General features: G+C 38.4%; 1 pseudogene; it reads left to right on the top strand.

The window, feature by feature from the left end:
• The first annotated feature begins 2561 nt into the window (after positions 1 to 2561).
• Positions 2562 to 3617, top strand: LOC135227735 (olfactory receptor 8A1-like; annotated as a pseudogene).
• Positions 3618 to 7068: the final 3451 nt, after the last annotated feature.

Genomic DNA, 7068 nt, shown 5'->3' with positions numbered 1-7068 from the left:
CCTATTTACAAGCATGGTTCCCTTCATCTCTAAATGCTTTTATCTGTGTGCTGTGCTCTTATCAGCAGAAATCCTGAGCATCTGATGGCCTGGTAAAAATAGATTTTCCGATGCAATGGCATTTATATCTGCTCTGCGCTGAGTGAACAGTGTTCACCCTGCACTGCTTTGTAAAGCGTTTTGACTTCTGGAAGTGGTATATTCAAAGTGGGTTTTCTATATTTCCTATTGTTTCAAGCTACTCAGATTGGGTACAAGTGAATATGCAAGATTTTAAAAAATATATTGTTATCTGGAGTGAAATTGTTTTCTTCTTTGTAATAAAACCACTTGCCATCCAGTCGATTCTGACAACACTATGTGCTAATGCCCAGGCTGCACCACAGATCAATTAGTTAAATCAGAATTTCTGTGGGTGAGACCCAGACATCAATACTTATTAAATACTCCAGGCAGTTGCGCTATGTAGCCAATGTGGAGAACCTCTGTCTTAGGTCCTCAAACCCCAAGAAAAACTAAGAAATTCCAGCCACCTAATGACATCTCATATTTTTATACATTCTGAACATTTCAAAAAAATATTTCTAAATGTGCATAATCCCATGTCGTTTTTACAACCACCTTGGGAATTGATATTATTAACTCCTTCATTTTTCAGGTGCAGCAGTTGACTTGCCGTGCAATGATTCAGGTGTAACTAACCTGAATCACCCTGATGCTGCACAGATTTGAGATAGGTATTCATATGCTCACATTCAGTGAATATTTGGAAATGGCATAAATGACAGGGAAATCTCACTTTTACTGCAAAACACATCTCCAGCTTCAAAATATGAAACCTACTACTTCTTTCTTCCTAAATAAAGGTTATCAAACATTATCCTCCATAAGCATCATCTGTAGAGTTTGTTAAAACATAGATTATTGGGCTTGGACACCATCCCCAGGATTCCTGATCCAGTAGGTCTGGAGCAAGGCCTGAGAGCTGGCATTTCTAAAAAGCCCCAGGTGATGCCAGTGGTCCAGTGACAACACTTTGAGGACCAATGGTCTAGGATATTTGAAAAACAGAGTGGTAAAAGTTCAAGATCTTGGCCCCTTTTTGTCTCATCTACATGATCTCTGAAATACTTAGGTGCTGGTCTTCCTCCCAGTAAACAGCAGGAGTGAGGGGCAGATGCATCAACAAAAAGTCTAGAAGTTTATAATTTTGATGAGATCCCATTTGTCTATATTTTCTTTTGTTCCTTGTGAGTTTAGTGTCATATCTAAGAATCCAGTGTTGAAGACTAAGTCCTGAAGCATTACCTCTATATTTTCTTTTAATCGTTTTATGGTTTTAGGTCATACATTTAGGTCTTTGATCCACTTTGCGTTAGTATTTGTATACGGTGTGATGTATGGGTCTACATTCATTCTTTTGCAAGTGGAATCCACTTGTCCTAGCATCATTTATTCAAGTGACTATTCCTTCCCCATTTTTTGAATTTGACACCATAGTCGCAGATTAATTGACCACACATGTGTGCTCTTATCATTGGACTCTTGATTCTATTCCATTGGTGTATAATATACAAGTGCCAGACTGTTTTGATTACTGTAGCTTTATACAGGCAGTCTCACTTTAGGAGCACCTGACTTACAGACAACACTTCCTTGCCCTTTATTGTTATGTAAATTTGCCCTCACTTTGAAATGATTGAACCAACCCCTACTCACAACAAATTCTTCATCACAATCATCTTCCATTGCTGCAATGAAGATTTAAATCATTGGAGAGCCTTCAACCCTTTCCTTACACTAAAGTAAGGCTAAAAAAGAATTGTACTTACGAGTTTCAACTTACCGGCACATTCAACTTAAAGACACAGTCATGAACAGACTTCATTCATAACCCAGGTCCTGCCTGTAATATGTTTTGAGATCAGGAAGTGTGAGTACTCCTACTCCATTCTTCTTTTTCAGTTTTGCTTTGGCCATTTGGGACCCTTTGCATTTCAATATAACTTTGAGGATTGACTTTTCCATTTATGCAAAGAAGGCTTTTGGAATTTTGATGGTAATTGTGTTACATTTATATATGGCATTAAGTCTTCCAATCCAGGCAGTGACATGGATGAACCTTGAAAACATTAGGCTGAGTGAAATAAGCCAATCACAATACAACAAATATTGTATGAGCTCATTAATATGCTATACCTAGAATAGGCAAGTGTATAGACATCAGAGTTTAGAAGTGATTACCAGAGGCAGAAGACAGGAGCAAAAGCGGAAGCATTTTTAGAACACATTGAGTTTCTCTTTATGGTGATGTAAAATTTGGCAGTGGATGTTGGTGATTGTTGCATGACATGATTGATGTAATAAGTCTCACTAAATTGTACTCATGAAAAATGTTGAAAGCGACAATATCGCCTTGCATTTTTACAACAAACAAAGAAAGAAACAGTCCAGGATCTCTAAGCTTGAGACAAATGCTCAAAACTATATTCATCAAGAATGATTACAGCTTTTCATTAGGCTTTTCTTTCCCAGCCTCACAGGCTTCCAATCCCAGGAGAATGCCTGCAGAAAATCACTCTACTGTGACAGAGTTCATTTTGGGGGATTAACAAATGGGCCAGAGCTCCAGCTCCCTCTCTCATTCCTTTTTCTAGGGATCTAATGGTCACCTTGGTGGGGAATCTGGACATGATCACGCTCATTTGTCTGAATTCCCAGCTTCATACCACCATGTACTACTTCCTCAGCAATTTGTCATTTGTAGATATGTGCTACTCCTCTGTCATTACTCCTAAAATGCTGGTGAACTTTGTGTCAGAGAAGAACAGCATATCTTATGCAGGGTGCATGTCACGGCTCTACATTTTCCTTGTTTACCTCATTGCTGAGGGTTACATACTGACAGTGATGGCCTATGACCGCTATGTTGCCATCCACAGTCCTTTGCTTTATAACATCATTAAAAAAAAAAAAAATTAAATCTCCTCTCTGCTAGTGGCTGTGGCCTATATCACGAGGCTCATTGGTTCAACATTAGGGATCACCCTCATGTTAAAACTATCCTTTTGTGAGAGCCTCATCAGTCATTATTTCTGTGACATCCTCCCTCTCATGAAGCTCTCCTGCTCTTGCACGTATGACATTGAGCTCACAGTTTTCTTTTGTTGGATGGATTCAACATCATAGTCAACAGTCCTTGTCTCCTATGCATTAATCCTCTCCAGCATCCTCCACATCAGGAGCACAGAGGGTAGGTCCAAAGCCTTCAGCACCTGCAGTTCCCACCTTACAGCAGTGGGAATCTTCTTTGGATCTAGTGCCTTCATGTACCTAAACCTTCCACAGCCAGTTCCTTGGCTCAGGAGAATGTGGCCTCTGTGTTCTACACTACAGTGATCCCAATGCTGAACCCCCTAATTTACAGTGTGAGGAAAAAGGACATGAAGGTTGCCATGCAGAAAACACTGAAAAGAAGACTGACTTGATGCAAATGTTATTATTCTTTCTCCTTTTTTAAAGTAAGTTGTTATAAATACCAGAGGAAAGCCCAACTATGGACGGGTAACACCAATTCTCCACATCGTTGGTAAACAAGGCGTCTTCTCATTCTTCTCTCTTCCTTCCCACCCTCTCTCACATCTTACTATTGCAATCAGCTATTTTAAGTTCATATGTTCTTTTATTTGGAATCTATCCTGAGCCTTTTGCTAAAGATTTATTAACTTAATTGTAATTTAACACATTTGAAACTTTCAGCTCTGAGTTTGAGAGTCATTCATTGTTTTATTACCTTCTATAGAGAAAATGGAAACCCTGGTGGCATAGTGGTTAAACGTCATGGCTGCTAACCAAAGGTCAGCAGTTCAAGCCCACCAGGCACACCTTAGAAACTATATGAGGCTGTTCTACTCTGTCCTATAGGGTTGCTATGAGTCAAGATCAACTGGATGGCAACGAGTTTGTTTTTTGTTGTTGTTGCTGTTTTGGTATGCAGAAAATATTATTACCACCTTGCAGCAATGGGATTGTTCTATGGATATTCTGCATTCGTATACTTAAAACCCTCCAAGGCCAGTACACTGGCCCAGGAGAACATTTTCCAATTTCAGTTGTCTTTTGAAAATAATTTCCCTATTTATACTATCTTTCCAGATGACCAAGGAGATATTAGGCACTACTGCAGTCTTTTTTCTTCCATAAATAAATAATCAATCTGCATATCCTGCCAACCTGACTCAGTAAATCCAATTGGCATGTGGCACAAGGTCTTTCCATATTTGCTTGGAAAACGATCAGAGAGTCATGTTAAAGTATCAGTGGCCTTGCACTGCAAAAGATTTGTAGAAATTCTTTTAATTGTTATTTATAATAGTTGTAGAAAAAATATCGTATCAGCATTTGTCATTTTTAAGTATCTTAGGCACTATGGAGCACTGGTGGTGCAGTGGTTAATATCTAGGCTGTCAACCAAGAGGTTGGCAGCTTGAATCCACCAGCCACTCCTTGAAAACCCTATGGGGCAGTTCTACTTGTCCTGTAGAATCAGAGTCAACTCAACGGCAACAGCTTTTGGTTTTTTGCTTTATACTGTATCGGTCAGACACAGAAAATTAAAATAACTCTAGATTTCTCAAGTAGAAAGGGATGTAATAATGAAGATTATATTCTCAGTTTTTGTTTTTGCTTTTTAATAATTGGATAAGAAGGGGCTAGGGAGCCCCTACTGGACTATTAAGTCCAAAGACATACCAGAATAGATATGGATCCTGGTGGCGTAGTGGTTAAGTGTTACATCTGCTAAGCAAAAGGTCAGCAGTTCAAATCTACCAGGCACTCCTAGGAAACTCTATAGGGCAGTTCTACTCTGTAGTATAGGTTCTCTGTGAGTCAGAATCCACTTGATGGCAAAGGTGTTTTTTTTTTTTTTTTTTTTTGGTCAGAGGTCAGAAACTCCTACTGCTGCTGTCACTGCTGCCACCATGAAAAATGCTTCTCAAGTCCAAACTGGTAAATAAACAACAGAAACCTAGACCGATATTCTACAAAGATGGGTCTCCATAACCTTGCTTGTCAACAGTAAGCTGAAGGATGGTGGCCACCTCAATCCCACTTCTTAAAGCTCACATGAGTGCATTTAATTAGTAAAAACTAATTTATACTCAGAATTCTAGCTGAAAATGGTCTCTGGAATTTTTAACCACTCTGAATAGGAGTGCAGAATGGAGCCATTCCAAAATGTCCACCATATCCATTTTCTCATGGATCTTGTCTCCTAGAACTGAGAGATCTACCATGAACGAACTCCTTAAAAAGCAATAAACCAGAACGCATTGCTGTCTAGTCAATTCTGACTCATACTGACTCTATAGGGCAGAGTCGAACTGCTCCAGAGTTTCCAAAACTGTAAATCTTTACAGAAGAATAAAATTTTTTTATTACCTAAGGTGAGAAATGGCTCTTTTCTAAATAAAAACTTCAAAATTGAAACTTGTAAGACAAAAAATTTGGGTGAATTTGATTACGTCAAAGCTAAGAAATCCTTTTCAACTAAGGACCCCCGTAGACAAGAGTAATAGAAAGAAAATAGAATGGTAGAAGATATTTGTCATGTCTAAAGCTGACAAGTGATTAATAAGCACAATATACAAGTAAATCCTGAACATCAACAACAACAAAAAACTCAACAGAAAAAATGACAATATATAAGAACAGGCAATATCTATGAGAGAAAATCCAAAATGCTGCCAAACATAAGAAGAGATGTCCAAATGCATTACTAGTCAGAGAAGTGTAAATGAGATTTTTCTTTATACCTACCAGATTGGCAAAAACTAGATCTAGTGGACATGTAGGAATATACTTGCACTTGTGGTCATTAAGGATAGTAAGATAACATTAGTTGGGGAAATGTAGTATATGTATTCCTAGGATCTAGCAATTCTGGAACAGGATATCTATCCCAAAGGAATTCTCTCACTGGCCTAAAACATGTACAAACATGTTCACTGTAGCATTATTGTATGCTAAACTTGGTCATCATCTGGAGAGTAGACAGATAAAATATGGAGGCACATCATGGAAACTGTGAAGCAATGAGCTAGCTGTTGACATTGCAACATAGATAGACCTTAGAGATACAATGCTGTGTAAAAAAGGTACAAGATATGAAACACAACTTATTTATATTAAAATACATATTAATACCAATGTACATTTGTCAAATATATATATATATATATATATATATATATACACACATATGTATGTACACATACCCCCACGTGTCTGTCTGTTTGTCGTATTATGGAGGTATATGTGTATATGCTCCTTAGAAGCAAAGATGGTGAGACAAAGTTCACATACTTTGGACATGTTATCAGGAGTGAACAGTCCCTGGAGAAGGACATCCTGCTTGGTAAAGTAGAGGGTAAGTGAAGAAGAGCAAGACCCTCCATGAGATGGATTGACACAGTGGCTGCAACAATGGGCTCAAACATAACAAGGATTGTAAGGATGGTGCAGGACCAGGCAGTGTTTACTTCTGTTATACATAGGGTCCCTATGAGTTGGAACCAACTTGACAGCACATAATAGCAACAACAACTTAACAGGAAAAAGACAAACAACCCAATCAAAAAAATGAACAAATGACCTAAATAGACATTTCATCAACAAGCACATAATAAGATGCTCAACATCAGTGTTATTACCAAAACAAAACCAAACCTGTTCCCATCAAGTGGATTCTGACTCACAACAACTTGATGGGAGAGAGTAGAATTTCCTCATAGGATTTACAAAGAGCAGCTGGTGATTAGAGCTACCGACTTTTGCTTAGTGCCTGAAGGCTTAACCACTGCGCCACAAGTCAACTCAATGGCAACGGGTTTGTTTGGTCATTAGCTATTAAGGAGAAATCAAAACCACAATGTGATACTACTTCTCTCCCACTTAGATGGCTAAGAGTAAAAAAAATAATAATAAAAGTTAGAAAGCACGTGGAGAAGTCAGAACCCCCATCCACTGCTAGTGGTAGTGACATCACTATGGATGGTGTCACCCAGT

Source organism: Loxodonta africana, chromosome 15 (assembly GCF_030014295.1).
Source record: "Loxodonta africana isolate mLoxAfr1 chromosome 15, mLoxAfr1.hap2, whole genome shotgun sequence".
NCBI classification, from domain to species: domain Eukaryota; kingdom Metazoa; phylum Chordata; class Mammalia; order Proboscidea; family Elephantidae; genus Loxodonta; species Loxodonta africana.
This window is presented reverse-complemented; position numbering and strand designations above follow the sequence as displayed.